We start from the raw sequence: 21,958 nt of genomic DNA, 5'->3' as shown, positions 1-21,958 counted from the left end.
TCCAGGAGGAAGCCAGCCCTGGAGGATTAAAGTATTGAGTTTGGAGGGGAGGCAGTTAACAACATTTGGGCTTGGAAAGGCAGAAAAGGATTGAAAAGGCTGCCATGACCAGATACATTTTTGAGAAGAGGAAGTGGATGAGCCTAAAGTGTGTGGATAGCCTGTGAGGAACATGAGGGATGTGATGGCAGAGCAAGGTACCAGAATGCAGACTGTGAGCCTCAGCTTATGAACTTAGGTAGATGATACAGAGTCATTGAAATAGCACGTTGAAAAGTCAGTGGCGTGATGGGGGGGAGCTTTTAAAGGATGATTAATCTGGCTATAAAGTATTTTCATATTTATTACTCTCACTGCCCTTAGATATAAACTGAATTCCTAGGTTATATAGCCTTTCCCTTGTTTGGTGTCTGGGTTGACTTTAATTATACTTAAATCAACCCATAATAAATCAGAGTCTTCCAGCCAGGAGTATCTCTAAATTCCCATGACAGGATGATCCATTGCCAGGATTCCTCTGCAGTTGTGAAGTTTTTTTTCCTCACTCTTTAACTTAATTCTCTTACGGCACTAAAGCACGTTATTTTCTAAGCTACACCTACTAATTAGATTAATGGGTCAGTGGCGGTTTTGTCCATCCATTGCACTGCCTTGCTATTTGCTCTTTTCTTTTAGTTTTTTCTATGTTGATATTTCTTGGCTTAGTCGCTGATCCATCACTGATTGACATAAAATACAACTAACCAGTCACACAAAAAGACACACGGTATGGAGACTCGTGAGCTGGCTCAGTGGCTAAGGCTTCGCAGCACAAGCCTGGTGACCCACCCAAGCTTAATCTCTAGAACGCAAGGAGATGTGAGACGGGTTGACTTCCCAGTTTTCCTATGGCCTCCACATGTGTGTTGTGGCATGTACCCATCCCAACACATGTATCATGCACACAGTAATAATAAGAAGCTCTAAAATATATGTCATTACAATTGTTTTCCTTGATTTTCTCACAGAATTCTGGTCCAGTGGTAAGGTGGCAGTTGAGAGCAATGAACAGATGTGCTGAGAGCAGTAAGCAATTGGACAGTCCAGTTAAGAGGTCTAGGGACCTGCCGGTCCATTCATGATACGTGCTGTTACTTGGCTTCGCTTTATGTCTGTTCTCACGCCCTTGGTTTTGGTCCATAAGTCATATACATCTCTCTTAATTCTGTGCCTTTTATGCCTAACATACTTAACATATCTCAATATTTTCTTCATTCAAATTTTCATACTTTAAAAAACCTGAAAGCCTATCTCACTAAAGTTCATAGTAACTTCTGGTAAGGATTTTAGCATCCATGTGTTTCTTAATAAAGCTATTTTATAGCATTGGTTGTTAATCTTAACTGCCTTTCCTGATTCATTTCGAGTCTTCCCTTTTGTAGGAAGCCACATGTAGTCTCTCCATCCCATCTAATCCCTCTTGTTTTTGTAATTCCTGGATAATTTGGTCTCTGTCTCAGACTGGAAATTGTCTTACCAGCAGCCATTCAACCTATGCTGATTTCCTCTCTATTCAATTCTAATTTATCTGTAGCTAGATCCAATGATGTATGGGTAGCCTTCGAAAGTACTTACATCTGGCATGGGTCCTGCAGAGAAGGGACCTCACCATCTGTGATGCATATATATAAGTGAGAGAATGAATTAATACATCTGGAAAAGTAGTATATTTTTTGTACAGTTTACCAAAATCAGATGTTACCAATGAATTGTCCTTCAGTCAGAACCTCTTCTCCTTGTGCCTGTGAATTAATCAAATACTTAAGCTACATTAAGCCGACTGTCAACATTCAAAGACTCTGATATTTTTATATGAGCATCATTATCTCTGCTCTAGAAAGAAATAGGGAATTACTCGGATTACCTGACAAAGTATTCTAAAGCGGTCTGAAAGGGAAGTGATCAAATGGACTTGTGTTACTACTCCTGGCACCAGCCAGGGAAGGCTGTCTACAAACAGCACCCAGTCTCTTCTCATTCCTATGTTTTTCCAGGACTTGTAGTGGTGAATATAGTTGTCCTAAATATGCTGTAAATGCTATGATAAATATGTCATCTCAGAGCCCCTGGAAGACGCCCAGAGATATCCAGTAATATACTGAAAACACAGTAATTCTTAAATTGTTGTCCTTATGATTTATTTTAAAATAAAAATGTATTAATCAGTTTGATGTAAGAGATAAATATACACTGGAATGAGGAGAAAATAATGATCAGTGTAATATTTTTATCTGTATTATTTTTTTGTTTGTTTTTTGTTTTTGTTTTTTTCGAGACAGGGTTTCTCTGTGTAGCTTTGCGCCTTTCCTGGAACTCGCTTTGGAGACCAGGCTGGCCTCGAACTCACAGAGATCTGCCTGCCTCTGCCTCCCGAGTGCTGGGATTAAAGGCGTGCGCCACCACCGCCCGACTTCATCTGTATTATTAAAAACTGCTTTTCTTCGGCAAATATTTGGTCTTCTCAGCCCCTACCTTCTTTCCTTTAAATCTACATACAGTTGAGTTTAGAAAACAATGCATTTTTCCCATGAAGATTTTTTCATGTTGATTTGAAAAGGAGCCTCAGGAAATGACTTTTCAACATAAATAAAGGATCTGTATGATAGTCAAACAAGGCCTAATTATATCTATAATTGCACAACCTCAGCCACTTGAGGAAGAAAAAAATAAATCTATGTCAGATTTAATACTAATTGCAGTGGCGGTGTTATTAGCAGGTTTCTCTCTTGCTGTCCTTCAGATGCATGGCAGTACCTGCAAGCTATTAGTTTATCTGGTTGTGTACTGAAAGAGCAGATAGTTTCAACTACCACTCCTTCGTTAGAACTTTATCTGTCAAGAATAGCTCTCGGCTATGTCTGCTTAATGTGCTCATCATACACTATTGAAGAGTAGAGTGCAAAGTATTAACAAGCAGCAGGCAGACTTGAAGAAAAAAAAAAGGCTAATACATTTCCTCAGAAACAATTGGACTTATGGCAGGACCGCAATCATCCTTTACGATGGGATAACGTTGGCTCAGGATCACATGATAGCCTAGGTAGTAACTTTATATCTCCTTTCGTGACTTTTGGAATTTTATGTATTTATAAAATGGACTCTCTACCTTTTATCTTCACCTCGCAAATCAGAGCGTTTCATCTGATTCTTCCGGCCTGAATTTTGAAGAAACATCTCAACTGAGAAATCAGAGTTTATAGCTCATAGTCAATGTTATTAAACACATGGATCACTTGGGTTTTATGGCAAACTAATAGGACCGTTGTTACTGACTTCAGATGTTGTTCTTTGGGGACCTTTCGCATGTGAAGAAGAATGGAACAAGAAAATACGATGACTTTAATGTTTGGGCAGCCATGGAGCCCAAGAGTGGATGCTCAGTGTTAAATGCACCTTAAGAAACTATCTCAAGAGTGGAAAATCTTATTTTAATTCTGACCAGAGTAAATTCTGCAACTTAAAACTAATTAGGAATGAGTAAGTATGAGGCAGAAGATGTAAAATGAGGGAAGAGGCTTCACACCTGAGTACTTTTTTTTGTTTGTTTGTTTTCTGATACAAGGCTTCTCTGTGTAACCCTGGATGTCCTGGAACTCACTTTGTAGACCAGGCTGGCCTTAAACTCACAAAGATCTGCCTGCCTCTACTTCCCAATTACTGGGATTAAAGACCTGTACCACTGCCACCTGGAACACACCTGAGTACTTGATAGGAGGCCATGAGAGGGGGCAATTAACATCCTATGGATGGAGATTTCCTTGAATTTGTTGGGATGTTTTATCACCTTGAAATCACATACCAGATTTAAGAATCAGTATGTAGATTCCCAGATGCCCAACATATCCTTCAAAGGAGGTAGATAATACCTCCCACTATCGAAATGCTCAGGACTCTGTCTCTGTCTCAGTCTCTCTCTCCCTCCCTCCCTTTTAATCTCTATCTCTATCTCTGTCTCTGTCTCTCTCTCTCTTCCTTTCTCTCCTTCCCTCCCTTTTAATCTCTGTCTCTGTCTTTCTCCCCCTTCTTTCCTCCCTTGCTTTCTATCCAACCATTTCTCCATCTATTTTTCTCCCTTCCCCCTTTCCTCTTTCTGTCTTATGTGCATTGTTTTGTGCTACAGAGGGGATTTAAAATGGTCTATTGTGTATCACTTGTTCTAACTCCTTAAAACTCAGAGGTTCCATAGGAGTGCCACTGTCTCCAAAGTCTGCACAAACACAAAGTCACTAAAAAAGACTGTCTGTGTTTATTAATTAAGCCCAGGGCACTAAGAGGATCACATAGCTTGTATATGTTGAAAAACACAGAAAGGCAAGTGATGCTTAATGTAATTCATCTTACCTTGCTAAATATTATGAAAGAAATTTTTCTCTTTAATTTTTTAAATCAGCCTAAAAATCTTAGTGAAAGGTGTTTGTTAGGAAAATAATGATTTGATAGAACTGAAGAGTGGCAAGTCCACCTGAAGGGTTAGAGATTACCATTACAGGTAAATGTCTTCTTCTCCCTCCGAGGAGACATTATCTATACACATCCCACCTGGGCAACCCAGTTTCCATTTTACAATCACATTTCTTGTAGAGAAAAGCTATAAGCAGGAAGAACAACAAAACAAAGGTCTCAGTTATCTTTTGAAGGATCTGCTTTTCCAGCATTCTTTTATGCACAGCCACCAGTCCATTCTCGGCATCCACTGCTCTCCAGATAATGACGTCATGAATGACAAGCAGACAATATTTTACCCAGGGAATAACAGGAAGAGATGAATTGGATAATTGTGAACTGTATCATTCTTAGACTTGAGGTTAATAATATTGTTCAAATCCATTTTAGCCTCACTGGTAAGAAAGTTGGAATTTCACCAACTTTGAGAAGCACACATACTTCATTAATTAACAAAGAGAGAGTAATTAATAAATAATATCTTTATATATTTTACATTTATGAAGAACAATTGATGATGCTCTATGCCTTTACAATGTAAAAGCATTAAGACAAGCTTAATGGACCCAAGAAGATAATTCAACAAGTTTGTTCCTTACCTTTCAAAGACTGAAACAAAATTCTCAATGGATAGTATTATAAACATGTTCCATAGTTATCAGTGTTTGACTTTGTTTAAGAAATGCTTGGTATTTTACATTTCAAGCAATAGAATTAAAGTATTGATCCTTTGCTAAATTCTTAAATATTGTTCTCCATTTTCTCTCAAAAGTTCAGATATACCCAGCTGAAATGGATAGTCCTGTATTTATCCCCTGAGTTTCTCATATCATTAGTTTGAACCATAATACATAAATAAGTTATTATTTTTATTTATTCAGTCTTCCAGATAATGCATTTTAGACAGTAAGAATATTATCAGTTTGATAATTCAGTTGCACATAGGATTCCACGGTTGTCCTGCATGATTAGGTCAAAGATTTTTCTTGCCTTTTGCCTTAAAGCTACAGCCCCATGTTTCAAGCTGGCAATATACCCAGGATTCCTTTTACTCTCTATTTATGAAGAATAAATAGAAAAAAGCAGGCATCAAATGTTTCCTCAAATATGGTCCCTACCAATTTCTAACTAATAAGATTTTTTGAGGTATTTAACAATTTTAAACAAAGGGAGGAATTGCGATGTACCCTAAGAACCTATCATCTCCTATTCTAAATCAAACCAAAGGAAATTTGAATTTAAATTGCCTGAAGAATTGCTTGAACTATGAATTGGAAATCACATGTTCCTTGATTTAAGAAATTTACACAACTTGTATCAAACACTTTACTGTCTTCCTAAGGAAAAATTTTTTTTTCTGAAAAAGCCATCCCTATTTAATTAGATTCATTTATGAGTAATAATAATAAAAAACTCAGTTTCCTTACATATTTTTGTTTGGATTTCCACAATTAAATAAATGATCTTGTGAAGGATGAGCCTAACCAACTGACAAGATTTCTGACCACATATGCCTTTGACTCTTCCTCAGAAGGAGATATTGGAGAAAATAAGAAGGAAAGAATGATCTTTTATATCAATGACGGGGCAAAGAGTTGGGGGAACGATACCCTGGTGGTGTTCAGAAGCCATTTGTCCTCTCTCATATGTACACACACACACACACACACACACACACACACACACACCAACTGGCAAAAAAATTGAATGTAGCTTTTGCATATGCTTATTATATTTCAATTTTCTTTCAAAATGATTTTTTTTACCCTCACTCGAATAATTTGACAAAATATCAATTAGTAGATCCAAAAATGTTCTTTTCTCTAACTGAAAAGTATAAGACAATATAACCAATATAGCCATCACCGCTACTTTGATTAGACATTGAGGGGTGGCTTGTTTGTACTGCCAATGTTGTAGAATAAGAATTCATACTTGGTTTTCTATCATAATGTTTGGATATGGGGCTCCTTCTATTGTATTTTATTCTTATTTTTCTTGTTATAGCTGTTAAATATTTTATAATGTATTTTGAAAAAGAAAGTTCCTGGCAAGCCATTTCTGGTGTATTTCATCTCTCCACTCCCAATATGTAGTATAATATACTTCAATAAATATTTGTTCAATAAATGGATCTATGGATCTGCTTATTACCAAGAATTGGATGTAATGTTAAATAAAAAGCATTGTAAACTTTTCTGTTTCTTTGAAGCAGTGAACAGGAGCTTTGGGATTGCAAACAGAAAGGTCACATTATGTCTGGCATTTACAACTTTTGCTTCTTGTCTGGATTTCCCAAGTGACCTTGCAGTAGTTGTTGGGGGAAAGGAGTGGCGGAGAGGTGAAATGCTCTCTTTCTGCTCGGATTTTTAAAAATAGATTAGACATCCATCTCTGCCGGTATTTGAAGCAATTAGCTGCCAGTTATATATCAGTTGTGTGACTTTAGGGTTTTCTAATGCTATTAGAGTCTTCCCTCAGTGATGATATCACAGAGTGTGCAACCTGAGACTGAGCTGTGGGTGTAAAGGGGGGTAAAATAGACGTCCCAGAGTAGTGTTTGCAGCTAGGAGTTCTAAGAGGGAAAAGTTTCTGCATGCGGAATGAAGCAAGTGAGAGCAAAGGCTTCTGAGGCACAGTGTGTGTGTGCTTCATCTCTGGGATGAGGCTGAGAGTCTACCGAAACCTACTGTTTGGCTTTCGGTGATCTGCTCAGTTGGCTGTTGATCAACAGTTACCATCTGTTTCACTCTGTGCTGTCCTGTAACTTTCTTATTAAAGCTCTGCTGCCAGTTTGCATTCCATTCTGTGAAAACCATCCCAAGGCAAGACTGGCTATGCAAGGAAAGTCCCATGAGTCCTTTAACACCTTGGTTCTTCCTCAGAGGGTTCTGCAGAGTTCCTAATGCTCATGCATTTCTATTAGGCACGTGAGGGGAGACATCTTTTCTTCCCTTGGCACTCTTAAGTTTTTCAGGTGACTTTTCCTTAGTGCTGGCAGCTATTGCTCAAATTCTTTTGGTTGTCCTTCCAAAAAAAATAAAAAATAAAAAAAAAGTCTTAATGTTAAATTGGCATCCGATGATACAATAATTTTTCAGATTCCTTCATTGTTTTCCTTAACATGGGATTAACTGGATGTTCCTTGTATCAGGAATGAGAGGTTTCCATAACCAAGGGCTCTCCTTCTGCTCAAGGCATGTCAGGATGGGCTTGTCTGCGCCAGCTGTGTGTTCAGTTATGTTCATCTGAGCAGGCAAATGAAAACTGCATCTGCTCCATGGATTTAGAAATGTTCTCACAAGTACCTGGTTCTGATTGACTCTTATGAGGCATCCTGCTCCATTGGAAGTTCCCAAATGAAAGAGAAATTCCATGCACAGCAGAAAAATGTGTTCTAGCCTTCGGTTTTCTCATCAGATGTGTGATTTAGAGTGGTAACCCTTCAGGTTTCAGTGCCCTAAAGAGAACAGTAAATATCAGCTAAGACTCATTCTTCTCTAAATGTTTATGACTTCATGAGAATTTGTATACCTATATCTTCCCTAGAAACAGTCTTCTACATCCGGCCAGGAGCCAGGGTTTTCTTTCTTCACTGTCTGTCACTTTAATTTTGTTTTCCTTTCAGACTACCAAATGCTTTACTACATTTTTGGTTGAATTACCACTCAAGGTCAGAATGCAGGAATTGTAAAGAATTCCAATGATCCCTTCACCCCATGGAGGAGCCCAGGCAATAACATCCTGGTTAGTGGAGAGATGTCTATCCTCTTTACCCAGGCAGTGAATGTGACTAATATCCCCAGAGGCCATGCTTAGCGATCTAGGAAATATAAAAACAAAGGTATCCAGTGGAACCCAGGGTTCTGACAAACAGAATCCTGCTGAAGTTGCTCCCTACCTCTTCAGGCTTTCCCAGTCAATTGCCAGACATCTACATAAAGATTTCTAATTCCAAATTCTTTGAACAACATTCTCTATAGTATTCATCTGACATCTGACCACTGAGAACTGACCAGTGAGATTCTTCACTACCTCCCTCCTGCCATACCCTCTTTTGTAAAATATCTACTACTAAACCAAGAACAGATTTATGTACACAATATGTGTTACTGACTTGATAGGAATATAACTCCTTTAACATCAACTGTTGCTTTAGAAGTAAAAGAAGGCCTTTGTTATGAGATAATTGCATAGACTTAGGCAGGGAGAGATGGATAGCTGGTAAGTTGAGAAGCCCACAAGCCAGGCTTTGGGCTTTACCTAGAACACGTTCATAATTGGGCTAATGTGAATGATTACTCTCATAATGTCATGCACTAGACATTTTCATGTTTTGTTTTGGTTTGGTTTTTCAAGACAGGGTTTCTCTGTGTAACTTTGCGCCTTTCCTGGAACTCACTCTGTAGACCATGCTGGCCTCAAACTGACATGGATCTACCTGCCTCTGCTTCCCAAGTGCTGGAATTAAAGGTGTGCGCCACCACCGCCCGGCCTCATGTTTTGTTTGAAAGATTTTATAAAATGTTGACTCTGTGTATATGTGTGCATCTATGTATGGGTATATGCATGTTTGAGCTCAGATGCCCATGGAGTAGAAGAGAAGGCATCCCAGATGATTGTGACCTTCCAGACACGGGTCTTTGGAACTGAACGCTGATCCTCTAAGAGCAATACATGCCTTAATCACTTGACCCTTTTTCCAGCTTCTCATGTTTTCCTTCTCAGAAGTTACTCAGAGAAAGTTAAGGATTATGTGAAGTAAGGGAAATGCAGTTGACAGTCCATGGCCACCAAGCCCCACTCCAAATTTAGTACTAAACAGAACAATTTTAGAAAATAAGAGTTAGGTAACAGAAACTGGCTCTTAAAGAAAGACATGAAGGTGTTTAACTGTACCACTCTAAGTGTCCCTATGAGTACTTTAATTTGTAGTAGAGTTCTTTAGATTTTTTTATATTGCCTTGATATTTATTCTGAAATTCTGTTGTTGCTACTGCCTTTGGATCTATATGGTTAGCACTCTAGGCAAGAGCAAAATAAGCTTTAGATCAAATGTATCTTAATCTGTGTCAGAGGTTGCCTACAACTCTGTATTACTTTATAGCCACACAAGTAGAGAGGTTATCCTGTGTTGTAAGGTATATTGAAACTGTTGACAAACATCACATACATACACACACACACACACACACACACACACACACACACACACACACACACACACAGACACACACACACACATCCCTGAAAGCACAAAAATAACTTCTGTCCATCCCTGTTCCATAGAACTCTTGAAACCATAGAATGTGTACATTTCTTTAATGACTATGGACTTGTACAGACAACAAAATGATCAGACCCTATACAGCTTTCATTAGGAGTTGTTTGCCCTATTTATTTAAAAACAAAAAACCAAAAACCAAAGACTAGGGACATATGACCTATAATCAGTAATTGCATTTTTCTATTCTTGTCAGGCAGGGTTTCCTCTATCTGGCCTTTAACAGCCCATTTAGCCTCTCTGGCCGTTTACCCATCAGCAAAATGTAAATAGCTGAATTAATGTGAATAAAGTGCTTTGAAGATGAAAACTGCTCTCTCTGTAAGTGGCAGCAGAAGGTTTCTTCCTGTATTGAAGAAACATTTATTGAACTTAGTGTCAATTCTGTGCAGAACACTTTAGAGATCATAGGGGTACATGAGGCATTCCCACAATGCCAGCAGAACCTCTGATGTGGGAGACTGTAACTAGTTCAACATGAGCCTTAGCCCAAGAGTACAAAACTTGTGTTCTTAACTTGCTGGTTTAAACTTAGAGAAAACTCTAGCTCATTATTCACACTAACAGTAAGGTTTTATCAATGGTATTCAAATGGAGAGAAAGTCCTTCAAATTCCAGCCTCCCAGTATATTCTGGAACTGTACAACTTTTTCTCCCATTGAATATTGGTGCCTACATGAGAGGCCCATAAAAATAAAATGGCTTTCATCCCTCTTCTTTTTTCTTTGAAGCAGTTTTGCTGTGCAGCCCAGTCTGACACCAGACTGTCTATTGTCCAATCCCAGCCTCCAGCGCTGGAAGTGCAGGTATCTGTGTCCATGTTGTATTTCCAAATGGCTGCCCAAGCAAAGCCTGAACAATGGTTTCAGGAAGGAATATACTTTTAAAGCATGATAACAAAAAATATATTGAAAAAATATATTTGTAAGCAAATATTTTTCAATTTTTTATTAAATCTTACTCATGATCACCTCTGGAAAAGAGTGGCCAGAAACTCAAGTTCCTGAATTCACAACCAACTGTAAACAGGAATGCTGAAAACAGGGATGCAGCTGTTCATTGGCCATGCCTTTGTTCAGTGAAGCTTCTTGACACTAAAGAAAACTGAGCAAGACTGAGGCAGAACATAGTCTCTCCTTCAAGTGAAGATCCATGGCCTGCCTTATGTGAGCATCTCCAGGACTCAGGCTTGTGTGAATGACTGAAGAGTTGACCTGAATTTTGAGTTTTCTCCATGTGCCTCTAAGGTTATCCCCCAGATGCTCAAACATCAGTCTTCACCTCTGAGAGGGCATGGAGATATCTTCATTCTGGAGTTCTTCATCTACAAAATGGATAACAACCTGTTTGTAGAGCTATTATAGCAAGAAAGGGTAAGCCCATGCTTACCATGCTACCTGGCATTTTCAACTATTAACCTTATGTCCACAATATAAAGGATACTTAGGTTCATTTCACTGCCAAGAATCAGGCATTTTAAATGTGTTTTGGAGTGGATTCAAGTAAAAATACTAAGACAGCTTAGAAAATTTCTCTGTATCATTAAAATGACTACTTTTAATTGTTATTTATTTGAGCCATTTATGGAGTAGTTAACATTACTAATACCTGGGCACATCCTAGTCTTAGCTCCAAATGGACCTCTTTAATTTTTGCATGGAGATTATAATGATTACCATTTAAAACAATAATATTGTCTCATCAACTTGGTTTCCATATTCCTTCCCATGACTTTTATAAAACAACATATTTGCAGAAAAAAGTTTTTTTTCAAGGTGATAATTATCTTCCCATTTTGGGTATCTAATAATTATTATATTGTAATACAACATTCCTATATAAACTTGAATTTTATTTTCTTTGTTAAATACTATCCTTTTAGTTACATACTGGTGGAAATCTGCCAAAGCAATGGGATTTACATTTTCCCTTACTAAATTGTATCCAGTTTTACTGAGAAGAGGTATGAAGGAGTCAGAACTGAAAACTTATGCAGAGGAAATAACAGAAGCTTTCAAGAGTAGTGGCGACTTTGCTTCCATTCTAGTTTCCCATCAGTTGGGCTCCAAGAAAAAAATGCTTTATTATTCCAACAAATGTAAAAACGGGTGTTTGACGAGGCCAGCTTCTCTTGTGTGTTTGGCTTTGTGGCCTCAGCTTACAGATAAGCAAAATCAGAATGGTCTCCTTGGAGTTCACCACCATGAGGATTTAATTGTCTTCAGTTTGGTTTAGTGTTCGTGATTAGCTTTGTTTATTATCTTTTTAATGCTTTCCTTTTTCTGAGTCTTCAGTTTCAACCAATTTATGTTCCTCCTGTTCAAACATCAGATAGCTCCTAGCAATCAGAATGAGATTAATCGTATTCCCTGGTTTCCTTTTTTTTTTTTTCCAAACAGGGCAAGTCATCCATAACCTCTCTGAACTGCAGTGGTGTAGCTATCTGTGTAAACATTTGCAGTGTAAACTCTGCCTGTCATGCTAACACATAGCGAGGCTAACAGCATTCCACTCACATGTTCTTGGTATCATTGCATGTTGTTGGAATACCTTCCAGTGAGAAGGTATTCTGGCTGATGCTTCAGAACATGTGCATTAGGGACTCCAAGAAGCTTGATCCAGGGTAAGCACAATACCATTGTGACTCCATGTCTTTGTCATTTTCTGTTTCCCCTTGCTATGGTCTAGTGCCGCTAATCTCACCACCTCCCAGGTATATCTCTTCAGTTAGAGTTACTTTCCTGGGGTGGGCAAGGATGAGCAGGGAAAACATCTGGCTGGTGGGAAAGCTCCAAGACATCTGGCGATGTAGTTAACTTTTACAATGTTTGATCCAGATTGCTGCCTTCGTATTTTTCCTCTTATTGGGAAGCTAGTCGTGCAGCTGTTTTACATATGACATATTGAAGGGAGGAGTTCACAAAGAAAGTATCAGAGGGGAAGTCACATAATCCAATGACAGTAGCAGCCATATAGTCAGGGGTCCCTGGGATTTGTAAGTCCTTTACTCTTAAGCTGAACGTGGCTCTTCTCTTTCTTTAAAAAGAAATATATTTGAACCGTATTGTGTACACTAGAAAATGTGAGAATATTTTCATTTAGGACTAATTCTAATGTGATAAACAAGAAAGGAAGGAAGGAAGGAAGGAAGGAAGGAAGGAAGGAAAGAAGGAAGAAGCACAGAGACATTATATTGTACATTCGTTATCATCATGTCATGGCGTAGTCATGACTTCCTGGTCTTTGCTATTTTCTGATTCCTGTGTCCTCCGGATAGAGAGGAAAGCAGGGAACAGTGTACTAAGGTATCAGTATCTGTTGCCTGGTTCCTGTAGCACTATAATGATGAAATGAAACAGGGTAGGAAGACTGTGATAGATTTTAGAAAGCCCAACTCTGAGGAACATGAGGTTTCTCAAATTAGATTTGAAGGAAATACTGCCCACAGTTCCTTTAAGAATGAAAAATCAAAACAAAACAATACCAAAATGCCCTGTTACTTAAATTTTAAAATCAGTATTATCATCATATATGTGTGTGTATATATTATATATAATATATGCATATAGTATCATATATTATCATATACTATGTGGTGATGCCTTGAGTTTACCTTATATGTTTTTAAATCAGAGCACTGTTCAGGTACAAAGGTGAAGTGATTATTAAGTAAAGAAAGATGTTTTACCTTGCCATTTTAATGTTCTCTTTTGTTTTAATTTGGATTCCACAACTGTCATATGTTGAGTTGATAGGCTCTGATTCACATGGTCTCTCTCCCTGGTGGTGAGAGGACCCAAGAGTGGCTGGGGAACTGCAAAGTGGAGCTATTAAATTTGTATTTACTGCTAATCATTTCAACTCCTGGCAGGCGGCCTAACTTCAAGCACAGAGAGGATGCTCCGGAGAGTCATGGTCATATAACTTTCCCCGTGACTTTCAGTAAGACACAGGGGTTGTGCAAGCTCCTGCTTTATTGGGTAAATATTATTGCAGCTTAAGTTTTCCTGTGCTGTTTCCAACTCAGGATTTATTAAATATAATTTAATGAAATATATAATTTAAAGAAATGAGGCAAAATGTGATTAGTATCTTACCGTCTTGTCATTTTAGGGCAGCCAGCCAATGCATAAGCTCCTTAAAGGAAGGAAAACTAATCTAAGGCTTTTTCTATGCATAGCTTCCATTAATGTTAATGGATTTTTCTGGGCATAGTTTTTATTAATGTTAATGAGATGTCCCCTTGAAGAAAAGAAAAGGAAAGGGAAAGAAAACCAATCTCCATTTGCTTCAAGTATTTTCCAATGTAGGCTGAGAATGAGTGTCTAATAATAAAATATACTGACTCCAAAGACAGGAAATTATTCACTCTCTAATTTTGATTTCAACGTATCTCAGTTCCTTCTCTAAAGTTAGAGATTCAGCAAATCTACAGGAAATACAACTATATCAGTTGTATAAGCAGACCAATTTTTTTCCAACCAAGGATCTCCCTTAAATTTGAACTATCACAGAGATTTTTCTTTGATCTGCTGAGTTGCACCTGTACCCACTGTACCTACCACTTAAACAATGTGTGTTATGAATGGTGGAAGAATTATTAAATATGAGGGCAGGTGAAATTCTTATCATTGGAGAAAAAGGACAGGAGTGGCGTATTTCTTGACATTTATTCAAGGTCAATCGAACACTTCTGTAGCAGAAAGAGCAATTCTGGTATGTGTTGCATACCCAATATGTCAATTTCTGTATTAAAATTGTATGCTGAAAAGGGCATGTATTTAAAATCCCGCCTGGTGGGAGCCTTTTAATAGTTACTCTTGGTGCCAAAATGGAAGGAATGTGTCTTTATTCTCAAGACTATAATTTCCCTCTCCTTGCATTGTTCCTTCCTCTGTTCCATTCCTACGGCCTCTTGAATAAAACAGCACATTTCCTAGTGCAGTAAACAGGTCATTCATAAGTCACTCATAATTTTCCAAGACAAAAAGCAGCCTTTTGTTAAAATGTCCTAGTTAGATTATGCCACAGAATGTACAGGAATGTGACGAATAATATGAACCCCTTCAGAAAGGTCACTTTGAAAAATTCCCAGGTTCTATCATATTATCCTAGTGTGAATGTAGGCACATATTTATGTTCAACTCTATAGAAAACACTTATTTTCTTTTCTTTAATTTTCTTTTTTTGGCTAATTTCCATACCATCTGTATCTTGGTATTTATATCCCTTTATCAGCATACAAATGAGAATTTCATTAACTTTAAAGCTTACCTATAACAGGAAATATTAATGTCAAAGCTGGAATCTCAGTTAATGTGTTTTTATGAAAACAATGTAAGTTTTCTTTGTTCTTGTCATTGGATTGCTCTAGTTTCAGGTATTTTTTCAGTTTGTGGCTCAGTTTTGTAAAAAAAAAAAAAAAAAAAAAAAAACTTTTTTGAAAAAGAAATCAGTAGATTCCCTGTTAACTCCAGGATTCCATAACCTGTTAAGCCCCTGTTTCGGGCTCAGGAACAGATGTCTCCTTTTGTATGACTAAAAGTAGGTGAAAGAGAAATATGATTCTGTGTTACAAAGAAAAATTGCAGCAAACACAAAATAGATGTTATCCAAGTGTGCAGTTTATATGCAAACACTACTACTGATTTTCAAACTGCTGATAATTGACTTTGGGATTTTATGTGTAGGGTTGCTATCTCATTTCCAGTAAATCAACCAGTTTAGTTCCTGGTGCTGAGCAGAGGGATCAGAATCCAGAGGGGAAGAGAAAGTTTTAAAGCAGGATGTTTATTAGCCTGTGTGTCCACATGGGGTTCAACAGCAGAGTAGTTCCAAGGATCGCTTGAAAGAAGAGATGCTTGATTACAAATGTGTGATGAGCTGGGAATCTCTGGTTGAATAAGCTCAAAACAGCCAAACAAGTCTCAGATGCTCAAGACCTAACAGGTTATTATGGGATGTTTGAGGATCAGCTTACTTGAAAGATCATTTCAATGACTTTAAGTTAGAGTTCATAAATATTTACCCAAGAAACCACTTTTAAGTAATAAAAGTATAGCTTAACTTATAAGACATTCTGGAAAGGACAAACTACATGGAGAAGAGAACATTGACTTAGTCTCTTGTCCAGGCACCGGGGAGAGATGGAGACTGACAGCATCAAGACAGGATGGAATTTCTTTGGAGTGATGGGACCATGTTATACTTTGCCATCACTGTGGTTGTGTACCTGTATTCATTTATCATGGTAATGAAACTGTTTGATTTAAAGGTTAGTTTTATCCGATGCTGTGTATTAGTGATGGAGGGCAGTGGACCTTCTTGAGAATCCACTGATTATCCATATTGAAGGATCATAAATGAGGTAAAAAATAACATTCTGGGATCTGGCCAACACAAGTCTAAAATAATTTTAGGGTGTAAGTGTGGGTTTCAGTTGCCATCTAAGATGACCTCTGAGCACTGCGACCTCACCTTTTGTTAGGGAATGAGCATACTCAGTGTTGTCACTAAAGTCAACAGGGCTTTGGTTTCAGTCATCAGTCCTTATCCCAGGCTCAGAAGTGGCCTGACTGTGGCTCCTGGAACATGGGCTCCCTTGGTTTCTGGACCCCACACTTTCCTGGGTTTTTCTCTGCTCCTCTTGTTGCAACTCTTTTTCTGGTCCTTCTTCACATCCTTGCCCTGTAGTTATTAGAGACCCCAAGAGCCTGTGCTCCTGTACTGTTTATACTCATGGCCCTGAGGATCCCATTCTCTCCTGGGACTTTAAATAATAACCTTGGTACTTCCAAATTTACTCCCATATCAGAAACTCATATACCGTATCTATCAGTCAGCTGTGTACTGATTTTAGTTGCCCAAACCAGCATGATATTCCTGTGATACTCTCGCTCTCCATGGTTTCACCTCAACTGATGGTAGTTCATGGGATCTGTGGTCTTTCTAAAAACCTCCATAGCAGCTTGTGTATTACAGTTTCCTCCACTTCACATTCCTTCTGTGGGTAACCCTGCTGGCTACATTTTAACATGACTTTGTTATAATTAAAATCTACTCAATATTAACCATGTCTTGCCATTTGAGTAGTCTACTAATGTCCTTTGTATCTGTGTCTTAGGCTCCTCTCTGTATCCAAGGAATCTGAAGACAAACTTTACAATTTTTTTTTCTTTTTACTTTTAGACAGGGTCTCGCTATGATACTCTGACTGTCCTGGCACTTGCTGTGTAAATCAATCTGACCTCTAACTCACACAGAAGCTGTCTGCCTTTGCTTCCTGGGTGCTGGAGTTAAAGATGTGGTCCACCATGCCTGTTGAGAACAAATGTTCTAAAACTTAAACCAGATTGTATCAATAATTATTTCAGAATCCTTAAACAACTACCCACCTCACCCAGAGTAAGACCCAAACTTTTCTATTGTCCTATGAATTCCAGTGTACCATGAGCTGTTCCCTCCCCAACTTTACCTTCAGTAGCTTACTCTAGCCACAGTGGCCTGCTCCATTTCTATCTGGTTTTTCCTTGCTTGGAATGTTCTTGTTCTAGACATTATGGCTCTTTGCCTAACTTCCTTTGAGTTATATGAGGTCACCCTTTACTGAGGGCTTCTCTGGCCACTCTTCCAGGCCACCTGTTCACTCTTTCCTGATCTTCCTCTTATAATTTCATTTATTTATCCATTTCTGTTTACCCAGTCTATGTGAAAACACCAGGAGTTCAGATGTTTTTGTATGTTGGCTTTTTCACTGCTGTCCCCATGGCATCTAGAAAAGTATCTGACTGACAGAGGTGCTGAGTAAACACTGGTCCAGATAATGAGTGTGACTGCAATTGCATTAAAAGTTCTTCAGCAGACAGAGTACTAAAGATGTGTTCGTGTAGATTCCTTCATGTAGATTACTCTCTAGCTCTTAAGGGAATGAAAGTAATAATCATATTTCTTGGCTAAATTGCTCAGGAAAGCTTCAGCAAAACAAAGTTAGTTCCTCTTTCCAACATGAACCCACCAGAAGCCAGCCTGTTACCTGTATCTAGATGTTTCCCAAAGCAATACGGAATATAGCATATCATATCCTTGTGCATTTGTCCAGGAAATGTAATGAGAAAGATTGACCAAACCAGATCTATAATTTGGTAACTATCTCTGTTATACTGTTCAAAAATCTATAGACAGTCAATGTGGAAGAGAAATAACTGCTGAGTGTCAAATAAACCTATAAAACAGCAAGAACAACAAATGAAAGGAAGAAAATGAAGGAAATATCAATATCTGGTATGAGGAAGGCTCTCAAAGTATGTGTTTTCCAAAGGCTGGGGGAGGGGACGACACTGAACATAGATCTAGTCCTGTTTGGAAATAAAATGCAGTGCTTTCCAGGACCATGGTGGCTGCTGTTTCCCAAAACTGGACAAGTTTTTGAGTATTTGTGTGAATAGTATTCATGGGGCACACTAGGATGAGCAGCCTGCTGCTAGGCACACCTCTGCCCACCCCTTCTGTGGGAGCAGGTCTCACCAGAAGAGATTAAAAGGTCATCTCAGTAGCCACATGCAAAGAACAGAGGCCCATGTTTGTGAAAATAGCCAGTGGGAGAGGGATTCCAGTTCACTTGCGCGCTGTCTTCAGAAGAGGCCACTGGAAAGGGAACCTCGTGCTGGGCCACTTAAGATAATGAGAGCAGTCGAGTGTCAAGCTTCGCTGTGGACCTCATTAATACAGCTCCTCAGAGGAGAATTTTTACTCGGAAAAATTAGCCTTGTGCTCTCAAGAGCACTGAGCAGACATCTTCCGGCCTCTGGTGCGCATCCAAGGGTCTCCATTATCACCTCTGCTATCAAAAGAGAAAGTACTTTGATTCACTGTCACATTCAGATGAGCGAGGAAAGATGCTTCTCGACAGTTTGAATAGATTTTGGTAAACACAGATTTTTAAAAGGATATTTAAGCAGCAAGTGTATCTGCTCTAGTGGAGCTTGGCTGTCTGGACACAGGGCTGCTGGTAGTTGTGTTCAGCATCAGTTATCACCAAGATATGCTGATGAAATTCAGCAGCTGGATCATGTTCTCTCAAAGCTTTGGTACAGGAAATTCTGAAGAAAATTGCCTTCACTGATTCACTTATGGAATATGGCCTCCCCTGATTTTTGTTTGCATGCTGTTCCCTGTGGCACTGTAAATAACTCAGAACGCTATTGACCTCTGGCAGCCTTTAAGAAAATTCTATTTTGTGTGGTTTACTTTAGATGCATACATTAAGTGCATCAATGATTGATTCCCAGCAAGCTTTATAACAAAAGGCTATGATGTCTTCTATCCTAATCAAAAAGTCATATTCCACATCCTTGTTTCCTGCCTTAATTTACGTTCTCCTAGTTAAGAGGCATTTTGTAGACTATAAGAACTTGAAAAACAATACGAAGCATTTAATCCGGTTCTACTGCTAACTAGCCGGGTGATTGTGTTGTCTCTTCAGCTTTGCTCTTACCATCTCTAAACCTGGCCGGTTTTGCTCCCTGGCTTGTAAAGCAATTGTAAGAATTAAGTGAAGTGAGATAAATATGCTGCTTCTGTCTATCACAGTCTAAGCTCAAATACCAGTAATTAATCTAAGTCATGTAAGGACCCTGGGTCCTTATAAATGATCAGCAATTACCCAAAAGCCCCTTAAAAAATGCTTTAATGGAAATATAGCTTTCATAGCCTTAGTAAATACAATAGAGACTGAAGAAATGAGAGATTTTGTTTATTAATTGGTAGAAAAACTTATTTTTCATACCCTAGTTTGGTGTGTTGTAATAAAGTCCAAAAAGGGACCTAGAGAGTAGCATTATCAAATCAGTCAATTCAATGAGTGTGTTATCTACTTTAATGAAATATTTATCTATATGTCAACAACCTAAGACTGGGAATGGATGTCTGTTCTGAAATCTCATATTATCCATGGTATGTACTGCCACACTGCCATTACATAACAGAATGTTGATTTTTAAGAAATTAATGGCCTTAAAAAGTTTTCATGATGAAGTTACCATGTGTATAATAATCTGCTGCTCTCCATTTTCTGGGCCTAGAGTCCACTTTTTGTCATATTATAAATAATGAGTATGTGTGTGTCCATGCTCATGTAATTAGATGATCTATATACATTAGTATTTAGGATCTTAGACATTTTTATAATATTTTAATCATTTTTCATAAAGATATAGTATATTGTAACCTGTTTTGAAAAAAAAAACCTTTGAGATTTTTATTAATATCGTTACCTTAACTAAATTTTCTTTGAGAGTATTTTACAAGTTGGAATGACCTGAGGGTACATTTCCATGGGAAGCAAAGTGAGAAAAATTACAAATCTAGTATTAAGTTATTTGTTTATTCTCCTCTTTATTGTTGGCTTCTTGGTGGACAGTCTACCAGCAGTGTGTTACTGCTGTTGCCACCTAGCATGCTGGAGTTCTGAGAAGCCAATTGAGAGCTTTAGAGCATCCAGGTCTTGTTTTGCACGAAGCCAAAAATATGGTGAAAAACAACCCTGAGAAACAGCCTTTTTGTGATATTTATGAAAATGCTTTTCTTTGTATGATTCTGCTTGAATTCTAGCAGAAAAAAAATATATCAGTATCAAAACTGAAATACAAAAATGACTCAAATAAATACGGAAAGCGGTATTGAAATGGGCCGGTCAGGTGGCAGTTTCAGGCATTGATAGGTGACACCACAGGGTTTACATCTACCCCGACATGTTACTTCCTGCCGCCTTGTTATCTGAATTGGGATTTTGAAACAAAATCTCTTGAGCTAGGATTACACCCTTTCGGTGCATTTCCCTTTCAAGCTGGGAAAGTCACTTTTACATTTTACATTCAAATGATAGATTTTTTTTTTAAATGAACCGTCTCTTGGAACAATTCACTGTCTACAGTGAGGTTTCACATCATCATAATCCCTGCCACAGGCTTGAGACGGGACAGAGACAGCACTGATTATAGAGGAGGTGAAACTTGAGACAGCATTTCTTTTGAGGTTTGTCAAAAGGACTTGAACAGGACTTGAACAGACACTTAATGGTGGCTTCCACTTACCTTGTCTGGATAACACAAGGCCCCAGGACATTCATTTACATTTGTCATTACTAGTCCAGTGAAACGAGGCCAGAAGAAAGGGAATAAACTTAAATTGTTGGTATGTGCTTCTTAAATAAATGAAAATAAAATCTGATCACTCTACCTTCCAAAAATGAAAGCTTAGTGTCTAGGTATCTTAATGTTGCTAATGAAGCATAAGAAGATGCCATGACTATTCAGGATTCAATTATTATATGCTGATTTTCAAGTTAATATCTGGAGCAGTTCTGACATGGATCAGGTCACAAAGCACTCTGTATAAGGAACCACTGGCTCTTACACAGATGAGAAAAAGAAGTTTGTAGCATATCAGAAGGTCTGTCAGATCCCCTGAAATAATACGCAGTGTCTCTGAAACAAGAATGAACCTGGCTTGGAACTGCCTTAAGGGAAAAGGTACCCTTCCTTAGCAAACTGAAATATACCAAGACTTGTGCTTCAATCAGCACAAGATGCACTATTTTACATCACTGTCCACTCCGCAGCCTGCGGAAAGGTAACGTGAAGGGCTCTTCCTCGGTAGCTGCAGAGACCTCTGCAGCCCCAGGTTTCTCGAGATGCCCAGTTCACCAGTTCATTGCTGTGCCCACTAAACAGCTATAGAGCCTGCTTAAGTCTGAAGATAATAGATCCAGAGCCACTGATAAATGCACGTCCCTCCCCTTTCTCTTTATCCCTCTACTTCTTCCTTCTGTCCATCCATCTGTCATTTGTTTATTCTAAGAAACTTGTGAAAGATGTATTGAAGCATTTTAGTAGAAATGCTTTCTTTTTTTAGTTTTTAATTTTTGAGAATTTTGTACAACCCGCTTCCCACCCAGCTCCTCTCAAGTTCATCCCTGTTCCCTTCCCATCCAATTTTGTATCCCCTTTCTCTCCCTTTCTCCCTATCAAGGCCAATTTTTGCTGCACAAATATTCTTGCATGTGTAGACTTCACCACAGAAAACAGACTCTCCCACTCCCCATAGCTAACAATTGCCGGTAGTTCCTCGGCTAGTGTTCAGTCAGGGTTCTTGGACAATCTACTTCTCCTGCTGGAATTGGTCTGGTTTGGGCTT

At 38.4% G+C, this 21,958-nt stretch overlaps 1 protein-coding gene across 36 annotated transcripts in view; it reads left to right on the top strand.

The window, feature by feature from the left end:
• Nrxn1 (neurexin 1) overlaps positions 1 to 21,958 on the top strand; it is a 1,064,135-nt gene that overhangs the window by 839,631 nt on the left and 202,546 nt on the right. The gene's annotated exons all lie outside the window — the stretch shown is intronic.

Source organism: Peromyscus californicus, unplaced genomic scaffold (genome assembly GCF_007827085.1).
Source record: "Peromyscus californicus insignis strain IS unplaced genomic scaffold, ASM782708v3 Scaffold_1__1_contigs__length_55948999, whole genome shotgun sequence".
In the NCBI taxonomy this organism is placed as follows: Eukaryota; Metazoa; Chordata; class Mammalia; order Rodentia; family Cricetidae; genus Peromyscus; species Peromyscus californicus.
The sequence above is the reverse complement of the archived record's forward strand: the minus strand, read 5'-3'. Positions and strand labels throughout refer to the sequence as shown.